We start from the raw sequence: 22,425 nt of genomic DNA on the forward strand, positions 1-22,425 counted from the left end.
ATTTTTTCAGTAATTTCTGCTAATTGAGTCAGAGAGTTAAAATTTTTATAGTTATGAACGAGACTCCTTCTGTAGACATGTTCAACCATCTCAATTTGTCGCGAATTTTGCTCGTTTTCCCCGTTTTTCTTTTATAAATTTTGGAAATTTTTTTTGCATTAAAAGCGATTTCTTCAAAAAATATTTCTGAATCATACATCCATTGATAAAGAAATTCCATTACTGTATTTGCGATAATGAAACATTCAAAATAAGTACGAAAATAGGTTTGTCCTTTATATTGTGTCATGCGGAAAGCAGGCTGCTCAGCTGCGAAAAGTTCGGCAGCCAAGCGGTCTGTCATACTGTGCACATGAACACAGGCCTAATGTTTTTGATATGCACGTAACACTTCCCTCAATCTAGTGTGTAATATCGGAGAAGTACGAAGTCTTGTGCTTTGCTAAGTTTGGAGTGATGCAGTAGCGTCAGTTTCGTCGCGTGGTGATCGGAAAGCTACAAAACATGAGCCAATCACACTCATAGATACGGAACTGACAAAAAACGTATGTTGATGGGTATAGGGGTTTGTCTGAACAGAGGTTGCTATTGGTGCTGTGATGGCAGGAAGTCCCAATAAGATACCTAAACGACAGTCTAGGCCATTCGCAACGTTTGGTATAAAAAATATCAACTGGTCGGTCGTGGAGGGCCAATGGCGTGGCCTTAAAATTCACGGTCTGGCTCCGCCCGAATTTTTGTTTGGCGTTTTATGGAAAACAGTCTGCGTATCAAATATGGAAGAGATTAGCTTCAAGTTGTGGTTTGTGTTGTGAACGCTGGAGTCTAATGATTTCAAATACGACAAAATTCCATGTTTCTACTGTTTGTTTATAAAATAGCGGACAATAAGCATCAGTAATTTTAATTTTATCAGTACACAAATGACTCACAATGTATTCTGAAAGCCAGAGGACTAAGGTAGACTAAGGAAATCGCAACTTTATCTCTCTCTCTCACTGAGATTGGTCGATGATCGTGTGTTCTTTGTATTGTTTCCTGTGTTACAGGGTCCTGCAGAGGAACGGGCGCTTTTAAGAAACGTACATCTCTCACAGCACAATTGAGGGGCGATAAACTGTCATTTAGTCATCATGGAAAAGTGGAGCGGTGCACAACGTGCATTTACAATTAATAGTTTTTAAAACAACTACAGTTTTAAGGCTACTAGGTGTCAATTTCGTCATTTCAATTCATGGCGCCATGATCCTGTCCCTTCTGCTCAAACGACTTACATTTTCATCCATAAAAATTCAGTGGTACACCAATTAAAACATCGCGATATTCTCTCGCGTTTTGTGAGGAGATTTTAAATCGCCTGGATGAAGATGAAGACTTTATTGACACTTTGTGGGTGTCTGACGAAACACATTTCCATCTGAGTGGTTGCCTGTTAAAGGACGTCCTTTCCAAGGTAATATCCTAAATGGTGGACTATGTCATTTTCGAAAAATATCTTGAGTAAATAACCATCTATTTAAAATCATCCATTCCTCAGTCCATTATTGCCAAAGCTTACTTTTCCCTTCCGAACAATAATTTTTATTATAGATCGGTGCGGCAAAGATAGATTACACTTAGCTTACTTAAGGGGTTAGGTATAGTTTACAGCAGTAAAATTTTTGGAAACATTCAACATTTTTTCCTCCATTTCTATATCTTGTACAATAAGGAAAATTGGTATGTGTAAAACACTATCCTTCTCCTATATGAATATATATATTTACGATTAAATTTTTTTTTCAAAATTCCAAATGGTGGCAGTTTACTGTGCAGTGATGAAGCGTTTCCCTCATAACTCATAAACGTGTTAGCTTTTCCATGTTGTCTCTCTTTTATTTTATTGCTGAAACCCATGTTTACAATATTATGCTTTTTCAACTACATTCCTCAATAAATATTTCTTTTTGTGTTAGAAAAAGGTACTGATATTTGACCATTTTTAAAAATAAATTTATTTTTTATCATACAATCTATCAAATGTAGAGAAGTGATCTTGCATAATATTATAGATATGACATGCATAAATACACACAAAATATTTTACCACAGAATGTTGGATAGTTTTTGAGATATGAGGGAAACGCTTCATCACTGCACAGTGATATGAATTTTGAAAACAAAACTGTAAATATATATATTTTTTAATCGTAAAAATATTTTTTTCATATAGCAGAAGAACAGTGTTTTACATATACTAATTTTCATTATTGTACAAGATACAGTAATGGAGGAAAAAATGTTGAATATTTCCAAAATTTTACTGCTCTAAGCTGTACCTAACCCTTTAATGGCTGTTTGGCCATAGACATAGGTCAAGCGATGATGTGTATGGCTACTGATCGAATGACACAATGAATGAATGAATGAATAAATAAATAAATAAATAAATAAATAAATAAATAAATAAATAAATAAATAAATAAGTAAATAAATAAATAAGTAAATAAATAAGTAATAAATAAATAAATGAAAAAATGAATAAACAAATAAATGAAAAAATGAATAAATAAATAAGCAAATAAATAAATAAATAAATAAATAAATAAATAAATAAATAAATAAATAAATAAATAAGTAAATTAATAAATAAATGAGCAAATAAATAAATAAGTAAATGAAAAATAAATAAATAAATAAATAAATAAATAAATAAATAAATAAATAAATAAATAAATAAATAAATAAATAAATAAATAAATAAATAAATAAATAAATAACTCGACGAAGATAAAGAGTGGAAAACTACCAAAATGTAAGAGAGTTCGCGTTTTGGATGGAGATTTGACTCGTGTATTTGTGACATTTTCGGTATCGCGTGAAACTTCGAAGACCTCAGACAGGGACAGCTAGTGACAAGCTCCTGTTTGTCGGAAAGTATGAAATGCGTGGCACGCTATACTCTCGAATCTATTAGTTGTGTAATGGATTTGTCGTCACACTTCCCACAACATTCGTAACTTTGTGCACGTTGCTGTAACTCCGCCGCTTGTTGGATCACAAGGGACAGCTTTACAAGTAAGTATAAATATTTGAGAATTACTGTATTGCAGTTTGCAATTAATTTGAGATTAGTTATATTTTTTACTGATATTCGCTTAAGTTCGTAAAATTCTTTTTAGTTGTTCTTTATAATGACGAGTTTGTGCACCCCCGCGATATAATCAGACGCTCCACGTCTCATATCACATACAGAAAAATAGTCCGCAATTCTAAAGAACCCACCGACATAAAAGCAGACGGCTCCCAGCGTCGTAAATAGACCAATAAAAAGTGAATTATACACAACAGCGGCTCGCAACGCTCTTCAGCTGTCTACACGCGTTGCCGGGTTACGAGGCAGCGCACTTGGAAAACAGCGCGGCGCACGTTAAAACAGCTATTCCAGTACGTTTTATATCCGAGGTAAAAAAATTCCCATTCGACGGATTTTAACCAAACCATCATCATCATCATCATCATTATTCATTATTATGAGTCTGGCTGGGCGGAAGAGAAGGCCTAATGGCCTTAGTGCTGCTAGATTAAATAATAATAATAATAATAATAATAATAATAATAATAATAATAATAATAATAATAATAATATGGTGAAGAATCGGTAAAACGGAGAAAAACCTAGTCTCATCTCATCACAATCTACTTCAGATGGATTTCAATACAAAAATCACAAAGATTCAAAGTTTCAAGACAACCATTAATATTTTAATAGCTTTCTTTTGGAAAACAAAAATATGTTCAGCTTCAGATGACTTTCCTCAGAATTTTAATCCATATTTCATAACGAAAAAATGCAAAGTTTGCCATTTTAATGGTGTCTATGTAAGTACAAGATAAAGATCTTAGGGCAGTATTCATAGACATTTCGCAGCACGCGCTACGAGCGTACTAAGCTAGCCCCAGCTATCCACTGGTTACTAGTACAGAATTCAAATCATATCCTATCGCTAACACTGGTTTATGAATACGAAAAACGCTGATTATCTACCGAAAGCCCGCGCTAAAAATGTCTATGAATACGGCCCTTAATGTATAACAGGCAGAGCTCAATTTAGGAGTAATATAATTGTGCCTCTTAGATTAATTGCTAATCAAAAGAAGTTAAGTCCAGTAGTGGGGTTGCCACCTTTTTAGTCTCTGGACAGACTAGAATTATAGCATTTCCCCTGTAGGCTACTTGTGAAACAGTTACGTCGTTATGACTCATTAGTCACAGCCTTTGTGTGTAGTATCAGGATCGACCACAGAAAATAAAATAATATCAATGTGTAAAAACTGACACATTTTGAAAATATATTCATATTCATAATAATAATAATAATAATATAACTGTCAGATTGGCAACACTTATAACCAGGTTCTTTTTCCCATAATTTCCATCTCAACACAACTACTAAGGACATTTTTTCTTCCCTAATGAGGCAACCATGATGATAGACCTTACGTCAAAAGAGTTAACCATTCTAGTGAAAAATAAGCAAAAATGGGTACCTGTGAAATGAACGCTTTGAGGACTATTCAAGAGAAAACACTGTTTGATAGAATACACATTATGTAAATTAGACGAAATAGTAAAATTCAAGACATCAACAAATTTATTGAAGACAGGGGAAATTGCTGGAAAGAACAAACACACAGCAAGAAGGCACAACATGGGTTATGGTAAGGAGAGCAAAATAAGACAGACTTTTAGGGCCCTAAACCACTGACGCGACCGTTTTATAAACTTGCGACTTTACATAGACGACTACGCGAGGCAAGAATTCTTAATGGATGTTGAAGAGATAGCAACCCTGCTGTTCCATCATGTCAGTCGTCACAATAAACGAAATCGACGATATTGGCTACATCCCATGTTCTTGGAATATTCCGCAAAAGCTACATTCCATATACTCTAGTATTATTTACGCAAACATGACAATAAGTTTTTCAATTACATAAGAATGAGTGTGAAATAATTCAATCAACTGTTACATGTACAATACAGAAAATGAACGCCCATCTTGTTATTTGAGTGCTCAGTAAATTAATTAATTTATACATATAATACATATGATAGATCAATGAAATTAACTGCTAACAGGTAAATCATTGATAACAATGTAAGACACGAAATTGTTGAAGAAAAACTCGTCACTTTAAAGTACAAAAAGCACCACATCCTTCTCACGTGGGGGCATTTAAATGGCGTTATTGGCATTTAAATGACCGAAAATATGGAAAATAAAGTGACACATGTAAGTTAAATTAATAAATATGTCAGATATACATAAAAACAAATGTTGTGTGTTTTTGATTATATTTTGTGAACTTTTCTTATATGTGCATTGCATGTAATCTTTAACGCTCTGTTTTCATTTTCATGAAATTAATTTTCAACATATTATGTTGAGAAATGCCTATTAAAGAGAATAACATTATAGGTTCACAAAAATAAAAAGTATTACATTAAAAAATTCATATCTTGCCTGTCTGTAATTTAGGTTTATTTACTAATCCCATAATTCACATTACACAAAAATTCTTCCCGAACAGAAACACAATAAGTTCAATTGACCACATCTGTGGTGTAGGGGTCAGCATGCTGATCTCTTATGTAGGGGGCCTGGGTTCGATTCCCGGTCAGGTTGAATTTCCTCGTTGAGGTTTTTCAGGATTTTTCCGGTTTTTCCTCAACCGTAAGGCAAATGCCAGGAAATTCGGGTCACAACATCCCTGAATATCACCGGCCTGATTCATTATCGAAATCATATTCATAACAAATCAGTAATACATATACAGTCGCCATCTAGTTCAGAACAATAGAACCAGTCTCAACAATAGTACACGGGCCTTCGGATTTCAACCAAAGATTAACTCGCGATAGACCAAAGATGTTAAAGCGAGTATAAATAACAGCGAGAGAGGAAAAAAAAGTTCAATATTAACATCAATATTCTGCATGGGACATTTTGAAAAAAAAACGAATAAATAGGAAGTATCAGTTAAAATCAAAATAATTTGAGATACTTGGGTCCACAACTAGCTGTGAGGTAGGGCAGGGGCAAGAAGCCGCCCGCAACACGCGACTCCTGTGGGTAATAATTTCAGCTGATGGGCAGAGCACGCGAGGACGCCAGGTTGCACTGTGCTATGATTACAGGAAATTGGCAAGTCTGAGCCACGTGGGCAACTAAATTAAAATGGATTCTTCTGACCTTACGCTGACCTCGGCGTGACCTACAAAACGCGCCAATCAATCAAGACGAGGGGCAAGGTGCCAAAATCAAATATCAACACCGAGGCGCGTGTTCACATCCCTGCAGAGTCTGCACTGCTAACGACTAGTTCTGACTGCAAGCTGGAAATACCACGTGGAAGTTCTGTGGTTGCTAGGATACGAAATCGTGATAATACTAAAGCTGACATAAGGAAATCGCTGTTAAGTACATTTTTGTGAATTATTAATTACTATAATTTAACCTTAGAGATATGTTGCGCTAATACAATCTATGTTAACTATATGTGGTTGCTAGGATACGAAATCGTGATAATACTAAAATTGATATAAGGAAATCGCTGTTAAGTACATTTTTGTGAATTATTAATTACTATAATTTAACCTTAGAGATATGTTGCGCTAATACAATCTATGTTAACTATATGTGGTTGCTAGGATCGAAATCGTGACAATACTAAAATTGATATAAGGAAATCGCTGTTAAGTTCATTTTTGTGAATTATTAATTACTACATTGAACCTTAGAGCAGTGGTCGTCGCACTCGCTGAAATGTGCAAAGGGTAAGCGGTGCCGTCCCGTGTGCACCGTCGTGCAGCAGGAAGAGATAGAGAGAATACCCGCTAGCAGCTACGAGTGCACCATAGTGCATGTGTTTTCCGCGGCTAAGAGACGCTAGGCTCAGGGTGCTCTGCGCTGAGAACCGCTGCCTTAGAGTTATGTGGCGTTAACACAATCTATGTTAACTATATCTGGTTGCTAGGATACGAAACCGTGATAATACTAAAACTGACATAAGGAAATCGCTGTTAAGTTCATTTTATGTGCATTATTAATTACAAACCTTAGAGTCAGTCTTGTTATGTGGCGTTAACACAATCCATGTTAACTATATGTGGTTGCTAGGATACGAATTCGTGATAATGCTTTGTAATCAGTATGTAGTTCTCAGTACTCGTAAATCCTTCGTCAATTGCATTTTCTCAGAATGCAAAGGTCGTTAACGTTCCTGTAGCCTACGGTATTTCATACGTAAGGATATGTTCATCACTTTCACCTTCAGTTCTTGGAAATCTCGAGATAGTATGAAAAGCGATAGGTGGCTTATCTGCGTAACGCGAGGCAAGGCAATTCAATCCGATAACTTCAGTTTATTCTTTACCATACCGCAATCAAGATGCGAGGAAAACGAAAGCCTACATGTTATTCACGTCAACTGATTTTGGAAGTTCAAATAATAAAGAAAATTATTATAATCCACTCAAGTTTACAATACAGATTCAGAATACGTTACACGTTTCATATGGCGGTAGACACCGTTTAAAAGAAAATGTTGAATAAATTTGAAATCAAAATTAACCCGTGAAAAAACTATATGCATTACACGATTCTTACATTTTATTGCCTTATGTTTCATTTAATAATCTTTCGTAGGCCTACTGTTAAAATATAAAGTTTTAAAATATCGTATTTCATAAACGCTCGAAGGAGCCCTCTAATAATCTAATGACCTTAAGGTCTCAACATGCGCATCTATGACAAAAAAACGAACTAACTGTGCCCCTCAGTTCTTCTCTATATCTGCAAGCCTAACAACATCTAGCAAGAAACGGCTAAGTGATCTAAGAATATGAAAGCCTTGCTTGTAGATAGAGACCTTAAGGTCAAAGGAGCAGAGGAAAATACCCGCCGGTGGGGTGAGGTGGGAGTGTCCTGGGACGAAGACTCTTTTACATTAAGACTCAGAACAACCTAATGGAAGTTAAATGAGGTTGTTAGCTGCCTCATACATTTTAAAAGAGCAACAGCATTTGTATAAGAATCAAAGTATTTCGTTTTCGACCTGTATTACGTGACTTGGAAGGCTCGCGATTTCTGTAATATGACTGCAGACGAATGGGCATTTATTTGAATCCTGATTACAGAGTTCCGCAGACCCATAAATCGCACAAATGACTGCGAACTGCAAACCATTTGGCTTCGACTCAGATCTGTAATCGTGCACTTTGCAACGCACGACATGGCCACACTGCTATTTCGGCTAGGTTGCCTGCACTGTTACATATCATGGCAAGGTCGAGATGGATGTAAGGACTAGAAACATTTGGCCTTCAATGCCTGCAATGCAACCTTCACTATGATCATTTACATATATCTCTAATGCAGTCTTATATAGACACGTTTCTAAATTTTATCCAGGCCTAAACCCTTGGGGCTATATTCATAGACATTCTTAGCGCGGGCTTCCGGTGGATGATCAGCGAACTAACGTTTTTCGTATTCATAAACCAGTGTTAGCGATGTGATATGATATGATATGAATCCTGTACAGGTAAAAAGTCGATAGCCGGGGCTAGTTTAGCACGCTCGTAGCGCGGGCTAGCGAAATATCTATGAATAGCACCCTAAGAATCTATTTGCTATTATTATTATTATTATTATTATTATTATTATTATTAAAGCCAGACATTTGAGGTGGGCAGGGCATGTAGTACGTATGGGCGAATCCAGAAATGTATATAGAGTGTTAGTTAGGAGACCGGAGGGAAAAAGACCTTTGGGGAGGCCGAGACGTAGATGGGAGGATAATATGTAAAATGGATTTGACGGAGATGGAATATGATGATAGAGAATGGATTAATCTTGCACAAGATAGGGTCCGATGGCGGGCTTATGTGCGGGAGGCAATGATTAAAAGCCATTTGTAAGTAAGTAAGTATTATTATTATTATTATTATTATTATTATTATTATTATTATTATTATTGTATTTTGTAATATTTCATGTTTTCGTGATTTTTGTACACTTTTTATAGTATCTTCTTAAGTACAACCTTAAATTAAGGACTATTTAGGACTGATGAAATCCCTAGGATTTATTCGGTTGTGAAACCTGGTTTTCCGCGGAAATGCTTTGAGAAACGTTGTTATAAAGTGTTCATGTAGACGTATACAAGACAGGGAGGTAGAACCTCCAACAACATTTAGAACATATAATGTGATTAGCATACGCGAATTGCTTCCTCATAAAAATGGACGTGTAGTAGTATAGAATATCCTATCGAAATTGAAACTGATTTTTTCTCAATCAACTTTCTTTGCAATTTATACTTCATCTAGTGATAAAGTAAAGGTCATAAGGAATAAGTGCATAGCAACGCATAGTTTATAACTGCGTGTATAGTACGTCACCTAAAACAGCTGGCCAGCGTGTAGGATGAGTTACAGCGTCTGGAAGCGCCAGAGAATCCAACATCTCCTGCAAGAAAGAGAACACCTGATACCACGGCAATATTTTTTAGGGAAGATCTTATAAAGTATATTGCTTGGCGTATTTCACTCCCTCTATTTCTTCTGAATTAAACTATTTCCCATACCTTGAACTGAAGTAAACTTAACCATGATGGAAAAAAAAAAGATTTAAACCATATCGGATGCGTTGAACATATTTAAAAAATTCACTTTTTTTACGTTTCTCAATTATTTTTTCCTGTTTTATGGTGAAGTTTACCCCACTTAAAAATACGTTTCCATATTCCACACTATAAGAAATGAAGCTGTGCTAGAAAAAGTGGGTGAAGAAAGAATAATGCTGAAATTAATCAGGGGACTATTCCTCAAAGGTATTGTTTTGTACATTACAAATTCCTGGTGAAAAAAGTAAAACACTGTTTCGCCTTTTTCTATTCCACGAATGAATTAAACTTCTTGTACATTATCAATGGAACGCTACAAGTGGCTCTTTATCTTGTATTTAATTTGTCGTATTAGGTTATGTTTGTCTCTTTAATCGTAATGTCGTATTTTAAGGTAGATTATACGGCAAAGATTCTTAATACTGTAATATTTCTATGAATTCGTAATCCCGCAATGTTATTTATTTTATTTTATTTCTTTGATAATGATAAATTACCGTACTTGTTTATTATTATCATGATGGTCTTGTGCGATCCCCACATAATGCTTCGCGATAGTTTTCATATTAGCCAACAGATGGCACTAATCTTTACCCACCAAACTTAATTGTTACGAAATTGCGAACACTGTAAAATTATTGAAATGGTGTCAAAGAAGAAGAAATTGCTTCTTTTGAGGGAAATAGAAAAATAAAAAAATATTTTAAACCATATAATTACCAAAATATATCTTAATATTACGAAATAAATATATTTAAATCCATTAGTACATGTCAGTTATGTATTAGTTTCCTTTCATTGGTAGAGAATACTTGACAATAAATTATTCACTAGTAAGTTACAAATACTAGTACTTTTATGGAACATATCCCAAGGTAATTTGTAAGTATGGAGTAGTAAAGTGTAACTATAGAAAAGTCTTTTGTGGAACAGAAACTATAGCAATTCACCTTTATTTCCGCTTGTATTTGTTCATTACAACGTTATTGTTGCTCCTTCTCCATTGTTGGTAAACAAAACTTCACGAAACTTTGTGAATCCATTGTTATAACATGTATGTGTAATTTAACTGCAAGCATTTTATCCTCTATTAGAAGATATGAGCAGTAAAGCGTTTCAAACTTTAAAATTGTAATATCTCAGAATAATAAAAATGTGACATTCATCATTATTCCCCTCATGTCATTTTAAAATGAAACTAAAGTTACAAATTCACGTGTAACTTTTCACATTTTTTACTCTTTGTATATATCAGTTTATTTTAATTAGAAAACAAGTAAAGCAGCTAACGTAGAAGTTGAATACAAAAATACTCATATTATGTATCAGTCACACTGTAAATCCTAGCTCGTGTATTCAGGAACGCCTACTGTGACTGCAACCTGCGCAGTGAAGGAGCAGGAGAAGTTGCCGCCCTACCAAGGCGATCTTCGCCAAACGACTAAACGGCGTAACATTTTACAATAAAACTAAAAGAAAAAAATTCACTTGCAACATTTCAGATTATTTTACACTCTGTACATATATCAGCCAGTTATTTTAATTAGAAAACAAGTGAAGTAACTAATGTAATGGCTAAGTAGATAAATACTCATATTATAGATCAGTCATGCTTTATTGTTTCTGGCTCGTGTATTGAGGAACGCCTAGTGTGTCTGTAACCTGCACAGTGGAGACGCAGGAGAAGTTGCCGTTCCAATAAGGCAACCTGCCTCCTGCGATGAATTGGCTCGCGGAAGATACTTTATTTTTGGGAAAGAATCTCAAGAACCAAAAGATTTTGAACCGAGTTCTATATCCACTGCATGTTGGGATCCTTACAGATTAGAAAATATTAAGACACTGGAAAAGATTAAAAAACGGGCTCTCAAGTGTTGTCGTAATAATTCACCATTAAAATGGGACACACTCACGGACAGGAGAACGCGAATTCGATTATGCGCAATGTTCAAAACATACAGAGGTGAGCCTGCCTGGAGAGAAATAAAAAATAGGTTGCAGCCGCCAAATTACTCTTCAAGAAACGACCACTCATATAAATTGAGGGAAAGAAGGCAGAGGACGGACACTGGAAAGTTTTCTTTTCTCAATCGTACTATAAGGGACTGGAATGCTTTACCTGCAGACTTACTAAAGGCTTTACCAACAACCAAAAATGTATTAAAAAATAGGCTTGAGGACTTTACTAATAGACTGTAGTATATTATACATGCTATTTAAAGTTGTAATTGATATTTGTTATTGAAGTGTTGTATCAGTGAAGAAGTGTGTTGTGTCAGTGAAGTGTGTTGTGTAAGTGAAGTGTGTTTGTGTCAGTGAAGTTTTATAGTTTATAGTGGCAGTGCAAAGTATTTGAACAGTGAAATGTTTTTGAAGTGTTAGTGAAATCAGAGTAGTATCAGTGAAATGTGTCGTAGTTCCAGTGCAGTGAGTGAGTTGATAGTGAAATGAGTGTAGTGCTGAAATGTACTTGTGCAGGTATGAATATATCATACTCGTGGGTTTTAGTTCGAACTTAGTGTTAAGATATAAATTAGATTTACTTTAAATGTTATTTTAAGTGATCGGGTTTCTTTTCATTTAGGATGCTCCTTGTTGTTATTATTGTTATTGTTGTTGTTATTATTATTACCATTATTATTATTATTATTATTATTATTATTATTAATCATTATTAGTATTATTAATTTATTTTTTATTGTGTTTATTTTTTAATTCTTTTATTGTTTATTATTAATTGTCATTATTGAGTGTAATTAGTTACCACTGCCACGGGTATATACCCATTTGCCGTGTGAATAAATATGTACATACATATGCGGACTGTACACCTTAATCAAGGTAACAGGGCTGATGAATCGGTACTAAATTAAACAAAGGTAGCACAATAAGCCTAAGGCTGCGGTGCGTCCGGAGTAATGACAGACTTAATTGTGGAAAAAAGGCAACCTGCACCAAGCAGCTAAGAATAAAATGATATAACACAGGTGTTCTTTAGTCGACTGTCCAAAGAAACAAAAGGCTCGCCCAAAAGTGGGTCGCGCCTTCAGAAAGTTCGGATAGCACCGGTTTAATGAGATCACGAGAAAAAAAAAACGCCAATTACTCTCTAAAAGTATCATGTTCAAAAACACTTTGTAATTGCGAAGGAAATCGGTGTGTACGAAAAAAAGACTTCACGTCATACAGTTTTCTTCACTTACTCCTCAATTATCTACCGTTATCTATACTAATAATAAATCTGTAACCGAAATTTTTCTGGTAATTTTCGATTTTCCAAAAATAATTGGTCCTAACATATATAATTAACCACCCTGAAACCGAAAATCGCTTTTTTGAAATTTTTGTTTGTATGTCTGTCTGTATGTTTGTTACCTTTTCACGCGATAATGGCTGAACCGATTTCGATGAAAATTGGAATATAAATTAAGTTTGTTGTAACTTAGATTATAGGCTATATGGCATTCAAAATACATTATTTAAAAGGGGGGTTATAAGGGGGCCTGAATTAAACAAATCGAAATATCTCGCTTATTATTGATTTTTGTGAAATATGTTACATAACAAAAGTTTCTTTAAAAATGATTTTTGATAAGTTTTATTCGCTGACAAATTTTGATAGGACTGATATTTAATGAGATAAATGAGTTTTAAAATTAAAATAACTGCCATCTACGGCGGTGTATTGAAATAAAAAACAAATGACTTCGTCTATAAGGGGCCTTGGACACAACAATCGAAAGCTATGAAATATAGCTTACAGACAATGTTTCTGTGTTTGTATGAAGTAATATCGGAACCTAAATTAACCGATTTGTATAATTAATTATTATTTCATCATTGGAAAGTGTAGCTTCTCTGGATGGACATAATGCTATAATGTTATTACAGTAACTTCTGAGTGAATTGAGGACAGGTAAGATTAAAATAGCTTGTTATGCACAGAAAACTTGATAGGTTATTCTATATATTCATTTCCTGTATTTCTTATAATAATGTTTATGAACATATTCATTTTTATCTCAGAGAATTAACGAACAACGATAATGTATTGATTTAGTATGCAGTAATAGTACGTTAGCTTAGCAATCCATTATTTTATAATTCAAATTTTAACTATGCTCAATTGAATCGTGTTAAAATACATAAAATACATATGCAATAAATGCAATGCAAAAAAATTGGGTAATGAGCCAAGCAGATTATGTTGCGCTGTTGTAAAAGTTGTTCCTCCTGAAATTCAAGAGCTCCCACAACAAATTAAAAACTTTCTAATTCGAGTACATCCGTTATCAACACACTTTTTCATAATATAATATAACATAAACGTAAAAATAATAAATCTGTAGCCAAATTTTTCTGTTAATTTTCGCTTTTCCAAAAATAATTGGTAGTAACAATTAAGAAACATGTTAAAGGACTTGTCATTGCACCAAATGAGTGGTCTCTGGATCAAATTGATCGCATTTTAATATTTTAAATACAATTTAAATTAAGTAATATATTAAACGATTTATGCTTCTATCACACACGAATGTTCCCTGGATCAAATGTCCTATTTTAATTATGTAATTACTTTATATTTATTTCTAACGGGTGCAGCGGAGCGCACGGGTACGGCTAGTCCATAATAACCTGGTAACGAACAGCGACTGCTTGCTAGAAAACAAGGCAAGCAAGGGAACATCGTGTTAATTGATACCCCAGACGCCGTAATGCTCATATATCCAAATTGTCCAACTTATATACGCAGCACTCGCAGGGCTGCTTGTCTCTCGTTGTAGAATGTCTTCCTCGTGCACTGGAAGCCGCTGGAATGCTTCCTTCCTCCCGTCTGCGTTAAATTGAATGAGTAGCGCTAACTAACACGCAGATTCCCTCCACAGTTTTTCTTCTCTTTTCCTCTTTGTTTTCTACACCTTTTATATGTTTCTTACTTTCTTACATGCACCAGCATGGCTCAGTCGGCTGAGGCTCTTGCCTGTCGATCCGGAGTTGCGTTCGTGCGTGGGTTCGATTCCTGCTTAGACTGATTACCTGGTTGAGTTTTTTGCGAGGTTTTACCCAACTGTAAGGCCAATATCAGGTAATATATGTCGAATCCTCGTCCTCATCTCGGCTAATACCATCTCGCTATCACAAATCCCACCCACGCTGAGTAACCGAGTAGTCGATACAGCGCCGTTAAATAATCAACTGAAAAAATACGTTCTTACTGATCACTCTTTACCTCTGTCTTCTTCTTCCCTTATTCTTACTTTCTCCACCGCCATCCCTCACTACCCACTGACAACTCCCTATTTTTACTTATTATATTTTCTACCCAATTTACTTTCCGATTATTCTCCGTTTTCTTTTATTTCGCTATTTATTCTGCATTCTATTCCTCCTCACTTCATCTTCTGTCACCTGTAGGCTAATTGTTTTAATTCGTTTCTCTTTTCTTCTCTCTTTACGTTCAGTCGCTATGTTCTTCCTTCTTTCGCTTTTATCTTTATTATTCGCCTCTTCTCCGCATCCTTCATTTTCCTTCACAATTTTCTCCTCCTCTTCTCCTTATTCTCAGTATTACATTTTCTCAGCCGCCTTCATCTCTTCTTTTCTAATCTTCTCTTCTCAAACTTCTTAATCTTGTTTGTCTCATCCTCTCATTTTTCTGTCTTCTTTACTTCTTCCCAATCTTCACTGTTTCTTCGCTTATTTTCAATTTTCTCTGTCTTCTTCTGTTATCAATCTTCTCTATCACCTTTACTCCTTCTGATTTTTCTCTGTTCTCATTCCTTCTTCTCAGTTTTCTCTGTTTCCTTCCCAATCTTTCTTTCTCCTTCTGTTATCAATCTTCTCTATCACCTTTACTCCTTCTGAATTTTCTCTGTCCTCTTTCCTTCTTCTCAGTTTTCTCTGTTTCCTTCTCAATCTTTCTTTCTCCTTCTGTTATCAATCTTCTCTATCACCTTTACTCCTTCTGATTTTTCTCTGTCCTCTTTCCTTCTTCTCAGTTTTCTCTGTTTCCTTCTCAATCTTTCTTTCTCCTTCTGTTATCAATCTTCTCTATCACCTTTACTCCTTCTGATTTTTCTCTGTCCTCTTTCCTTCTTCTCAGTTTTCTCTGTTTCCTTCTCAATCCTTCTTTCTCCTTCTGTTATCAATCTTCTCTATCACCTTTACTCCTTCTGATTTTTCTCTGTCCTCTTTCCTTCTTCTCAGTTTTCTCTGTTTCCTTCTCAATCTTTCTTTCTCCTTCTGTTATCAATCTTCTCTATCACCTTTACTCCTTCTAAATTTTCTCCGTTCTCTTTCCTTTTTCTCAGTTTTCTCTGCTCCCTTCTCAATCTTCCCTTCTCCCTCTGTTAGCAATCTCCTCTGCCTTCCTTACTTCCTTGGAACGACAATGTACCACACATAGGCTACTCCAAATTGAAAAGTAATCATCAAGGTGATTCGTCGTACATGACCTTAGACTAAAATGTAGGTGACATAATTAGATTAGCCATAAATGTTTTATTGAACTCACTATTTCATGATTATATATTATATTCCTTGATAAATTAGATAATAATTGTAAATGTTTTATCAATAAAGTGGCAACTGCCTCATAAAGGCCACTTTGACGTGTTACCCACAATTAATTAGTCACACTGTGAGCTAATTGGTTTGTCGTCAGTACGAAAACACTTCCTGCCCTTGGATTTTCCCTTGGGTGCAAAGATAAAATGTAGGGATGAGACTTAAAAGAAATGGGCTACGAGCCTACTCCCTTTCTTCTAAATTTTCTTACATATTTCTCTTAGTTTATTTTTTTCAAATTACCTAAGTCTAAATTCTCCATTGGAATCTGCCTTTCTTCGGGAATTTCCTTCGCGATGGATCCTGAAGTTTGTCGAGCAACCTTCTCTCCAGGCTTGTACGTTTGAACATAGTGGAATATTAAATGTTTTGTAAATTGCATAAAACGCTATCATACATTTTAGCGCCACATGATCTGCCATGCTCAACATAACAATAACAATTATTTAAATAATTGTCTCTCTTTCAATTAAAGTAAATCTTTACTTAGTGTTGGCTTTCAAGGAACCCGGAGGTTCATTCCCGCCCTCACATTAGCCCGCCATTGGTCCCCATTCTGAGCAAGATTAATTCAGTCCCTAGCATCATACCCCATTTCCCTCAAATCTATTTTATATTATCCTCCCATCTATTTCTCAGCCTCTCCAAAGGTCTTTCCCTTTCAGATCTCCTAACTAAGACTCTAAATATACGCATTTTTTTATTCACCCATAAGTGCTACATGCACTGCCCATCTAAAAATTTCTGGATTTAATGTTTCTAATTATGTTACGTGAAGAATACAATGCCTGCAGTTCTGCGTTGTGTAACTTTCCCCTTTCTTTTGTAATTCCATCCCTCTTAGCATCAAATATTTTTCCAAGCATCCTTAATCTCTGTTCCTCTCTCAAAGTTAGAGTCCAAGTTTCACAACCATACAGAACAACCGGTAATTTATATATTTTTATAAATTTTAACTTTCAGTAAATCTGTAACAGGGGAAATAAATAAACTGCAAGTTCAGAGGGTTAAAGAATTCATCAGTTGGGTACTTTGTTCTATTAGGCACACAGATGAATAATTAACATGGAGGCATGAGATAATTAGTCTTCCTCTCATTATAAATCAATCTGGCTAAACCCATATCTGATTGACAGTTGAAGTTCCTGCTATGTTCGATCTTACACATTTTCGTGTCTTACAGTTCCTCTCGAATGAACCTTCGGTACAGACCTATATATGTCAAAATCTATGAATACCGTGAAGAAGGAGTGAACAAAGTTTCATAGAACAAACTAACCCTTCATTCCCAATCCACTAGAAAAGGCAAGAAAGAGATGGGAAAGTTTGAAGTTGGCATAGTCCTATGGTCTGAAATTCCGAGTAAGAATAAGAAAAATTAATTTATTGGATCATAGATGTGAACTTCTTGTAGTACTGAAACGGGGTTCAAATGTCTGTATCTTGTTTTCAGGTCAGAATTGCGGTGACAACAGGCAAGACATAGAGCTGGCAAGTCTACAACGCGTTTCCATAGCAACGTGGTGGTTCCCTGATCTTTTGTTGCTTCTGATGTGTTTATTGGCTTCCTAAATCACGGGTTTATGACGTCGGTAGCACCCCGCATTCTCCGCGGTTGAGAATTTCAGCCAATCACGGGGCAAAGACGTGTCAGGTTGTAAAACTGTTGATCGATGTGGTCATAAAATTCGCATACGTACACCTGGAAGGGGCGCAGCCCACTCGTAACAATTGGGTCAATACTAAAAATTAACCCCTAATGTATTTCGATGGTGTGACGTAGGGCGAATACACAGGGATGGGCAAACTTGTAGTCTTGTAAATGTGTCAACTTGATTGAATAGTATATTCATTCATTCATTCATTCATTCATTCATTCATTGACTCATAGTGTTCTGCATAAGGGTAGGTATTTCACTGCAAACTCAACATTCTCAAGTCTTTCCTATTTTCTGCCTTCCTCTTTGCGTTCTCATATGATTATATATGTATATAATATTATATATATATATATATCTATAGACGACATTAAGATATGTGGATCATATGCGGAGACTAAGAGGAAGGCAGAAAATAGGAAAGAAAGGAGAATGCTTGGTTTGCAGTGAAAGACCTGCCCATGGGCAGAACACTTATGTATGAGTGTAGCCTATATAAGTATGTATGTACGTATTTATTTCTTTATTTAGTAGGTTATATTACGACGCTTTATCAACATCTTAGGTTATTTAGCGTCTGAATGAGATGAAGGTGATAATGCCGGTGAAATGAGTCCGGGGTCCAACACCGAAAGTTACCCAGCATTTGCTCGTATTGGGTTGAGGGAAAACCCTGGAAAAACCTCAACCAGGTAACCTGTCCCGACCGGGATTCGAACCCGGGGCACCTGGTTTTGCAGCCTGACGCGCTGACAGTTACTCCACAGGTGTGTACTGTATGTATGTATGTATGTATGTATGTATGTATGTATGTATGTATGTATGTAGGCCTATGTATGCACGTATGTATGTATGTATGTATGTATGTATTTATTCTGTAGTCATCACATAGAAACTTATGTATGGAGAAAAATTCGTTCCGGCACTGGGAATCGAACCCAGGACCCTCAGCTTGGCGCGCCGAGTGCTCTTACCACCTGAGCTATTCCGTGAACCGATCCACTGTCCTTGTTAACAGTTCTGTAGAACTGTGGTTGAAATTACTATAAAGTCATTAAAATTTGCGCTCCTGCATATATGACGTAAGTCTAAAATGCAGGCAGTAGGTCACTGACGATAGAAAGGAGGAGAGGAGGAGTGGATCGAGTCTCGGCATAGTTCAGATGATAAGAGCACTCAGCGCGCCAAGCTGAGGGTCCCGGGTTCGTTTCTCGGTGCCGGAACAAATTTTTCTCCATTCAAAAGTTGAAAGAAGAGACCTATCAACTCGTAAACATACAATCGAGACTAAACCTAACCATTTCCTCCCAATAAAATAAACGTCACCGAAATTCCATTTAATTAGTCAGTAAAAATATTAATCTACTACACTGTATCCTAAAAGTCATGGTGGGGTTTCAGAGGATTATGTTTTTTGAATGAATAGAGGTAGAAATGTAGTATTGGTGCCAAATGAAAATAGAAATCTCAAAGTATTTCGCCTGTAATTTTAGGCAATTAAGGAACTGGAATATGGTAATAATCGAATAAATGCAACAATCTTCATTGTTACAATTAATTATACAAGATGAGATGTCCAAAAAAAAAAGTGAAATGTGTTTTGTGGCTGGTAAATTTGAATCTGTGACTCGTGTACGACGTGAATTTCGTCGCGTATTTAACGAAGAGCCACCACACGAGAATAACATTCGTCGTTGGGATAGACAGTTAAAAGAGACTGGAATCCTATCCGAGAAAAAGCGTACTGGTAGACCATCCATAAATGATGAAACTGTAGAAGCCATCCGAAGAGAATTTGTTCAGAGTCCAAAGAAATCAGTTCGTAAACAATGTGCCCGGCAGTTAGGATTTCCGAAAAGGAGAGTTGATAGAACTTTAAAGAAACGTCTTCATCTGACTTCAATTGCTACATGCACTTCATCTTGATGGTTATCACAAAAAGTATGAGTTTGATCTCAGTGGCTCTTTGATAAATATGCGACGAAATTCACACACTACACGAGTCACAGATTCAAATTTTTCCAGCCACAAAACACATTTAATTTTTCTTTCGAAACCCATCTTGTATAATTAATTGTAATAATGAAAATCATTGAAATTGTTCCATTTTTGCCGTCTTTTATTTCCTTCAGTACCTCAAACTTACAGATGAAAGGCTTTGAGAGTTTTATTTTCGTCTGGCACCAATATTACATTTCTACCTCTATTCATTAAAAAAATATAATCTTCTGAAACCCAACCATGATTTTGGCACACACTGTACATGTGGATAAAAGTTTAAATTGGAACATCCAGGCTGCAGAAACCTGCAAGAAAGTATTCTCATCAATCCACTCGTTTTGATAACCTGAAAAATATTTTAGTGCAAACACTCGTGATCTCAAACTTCGATTACTGCCACATTCTGTTTACTGACCTAAGCGTTACTTTGATACAGAGAATGCAATGTGTAAGAAGATGACATTGTGCGTCCGTTTCGTTTGCAATATTCTCCGGGCTGATCATGCAATCCCATCCCTCGTAATGTTATCCTGGATCCTGAACCGGGTGTCCATACTCGGTGCGGGGAAACATGTGCGTCAAAAGAATATTCTGTGTCGTGTGTGAACTGTTTATTTTCATACAAGAAATTTAATGGAGATTTCAAATACGAATATATGTAAAATTTATTCTGTGGTTGTTAAAGTGATTAAAACATAATATGTATCTTTGTTTTAGCAATAAATTATTATTTTTATTTTTATTTTATTAATGTTTTTGTCATATTAATTTGCATGACATTGTTAGATTTATTTCTAATTAATTTGCTATGTAAATATTTCACAGTAAAGCAATAGTTACATATTTATAGAAACAATCGATACTTTTCAAACCCCAGTTTATTTATTAGCAAAGAAGAATTTGTAGCTCAAGAAATAGTTGCACAGATAAATACAGTAAATACCTTTTCATATACTGTAGTGTTCAGACATGCTCTGTATAAACATTACTATTTCTGCATCGTGTATTTCGGAACGCCTTCTTTAGCTGTAACCTGCGCAATGGTAAAGCAGGAGAAGTTGCCGCCATACCAAGGCGACTGCGCCGAGCAAGAAAAACGTGCATTTTACAACAAAACTAAAAGTTAAAAATTTACGTGTAATATTCCACACTTTTTTTACACCCTGTAGGCTATATATTAACCAGTTTATTAAAATTAAAAGACAAATAAATTAGCTGACATAATGGTTGAATAGATAAATACTCATATTAAAGATAATTTATGCTGTATTATTTCTGGCCCGTGTATTCCGGAACGCCTGGTGTGGCTGTAACCTGCACAGTGAAGAAGCAGGAGAAGTTGCCGCCCAACCAAGGGAATCTGCACCAAACAGCTATGACTAAAGAAATATGTTATTGTTTAGTTATCCGAACACAGATTTGAACCTTGTGACACCAATAAGACTCCACTCATGAGACAACTAAGGGGTAGGATAGCTAATTTTTTTCTTTCTCCATTGCATACATCGCTGACTAGTAACGTATTTCACTATAATCAGACTTCAGATGTATACAAACAATTGTTCTTCCTTTTTTTTTTTTAGTAGGTTATTTTACGACGCTTTGTCAACATCTAAGATTATTTAGCGTCTGAATGAGATGAAGGTGATAATGCCGGTGAAACGAGTCCGGGGTTCAGCACCGAAAGTTACCCAGCATTTGCTCATATTGGGTTGAGGGAAAACCCCAGAAAAAACCTCAACCAGGTAACTTGCCCCGACCGGGAATCGAACCCGGGCCACCTGATTTCGCCGCTAGAAGTGCTAACCGTTACTCCACAGGTGTGGACAAATTGTTCTTCCTCTGACGTATATCGTCAAGTGAGATGCAACAGATATACATATCAGCCAGGACCTCAATCAGAGGTATAATACAGATGTAGTTTGTAAATAATCTACAAAACTAATTCGTGTACCTCTATTTTAATGTAAAACATAAGACAGCTTTCAACGCCTGAAACGTATTGAAATTCAGAGCAGTGAAAGTGAAATTGTGATGGATAGGTGTGGTGCTTAAAGAGTTTTACCTGTGCACTATGCATGACGAGTGTTACGTGCAGAAAGGAACCATTCAAAATGGTGTCAGTGCCCTTGACTAACATGGTTTCTACATCTGATCGTTCATATAGATGCCCACGCATAAGACTGTGCACATACGGAAAAAGTTGTTTTGCGTCATGTTGTATGTCTATGTGTAACCATTCCATCTAATAGATTTGGTCGCATTTTGCTTATACTTCATGTCTATAACTACTCAGTTTACTACTGATATACAGTAAAATATTAATGGGTATTTTAATTCTAAAATTAGGACCACACAATGGCAATCCGTTTAAAATAAGATTAGGCCTAAGATATTAAGATTTATAACTTACAATAGCATGAGTGAACAATAATACAATAATACAGTGAACATGTACGTGTATTTTTTGTGAAAGTCTAGAAAGCGAATTTTCGGAGTTCCACAATATTCTCCTCTCTATGCTGGT

At 35.6% G+C, this 22,425-nt stretch overlaps 1 protein-coding gene across 2 annotated transcripts in view; it reads right to left on the bottom strand.

Moving 5' to 3' along the window:
- LOC138702880 (uncharacterized) overlaps positions 1–22,425 on the bottom strand; it is an 81,852-nt gene that overhangs the window by 39,719 nt on the left and 19,708 nt on the right. Inside the window, exon 2 of one of the 2 annotated variants that reach the window (XM_069830253.1) lies at positions 9,449–9,515. The exons of the other annotated variant lie outside the window; for it this stretch is intronic. The gene's annotated coding sequence lies outside the window, so the exon portion shown is untranslated. The remainder of the gene's footprint in view (positions 1–9,448; positions 9,516–22,425) is intronic. 2 annotated transcript variants of the gene reach the window in all.

This window comes from Periplaneta americana, chromosome 7 (assembly GCF_040183065.1).
Source record: "Periplaneta americana isolate PAMFEO1 chromosome 7, P.americana_PAMFEO1_priV1, whole genome shotgun sequence".
Classification (NCBI taxonomy): Eukaryota; Metazoa; Arthropoda; class Insecta; order Blattodea; family Blattidae; genus Periplaneta; species Periplaneta americana.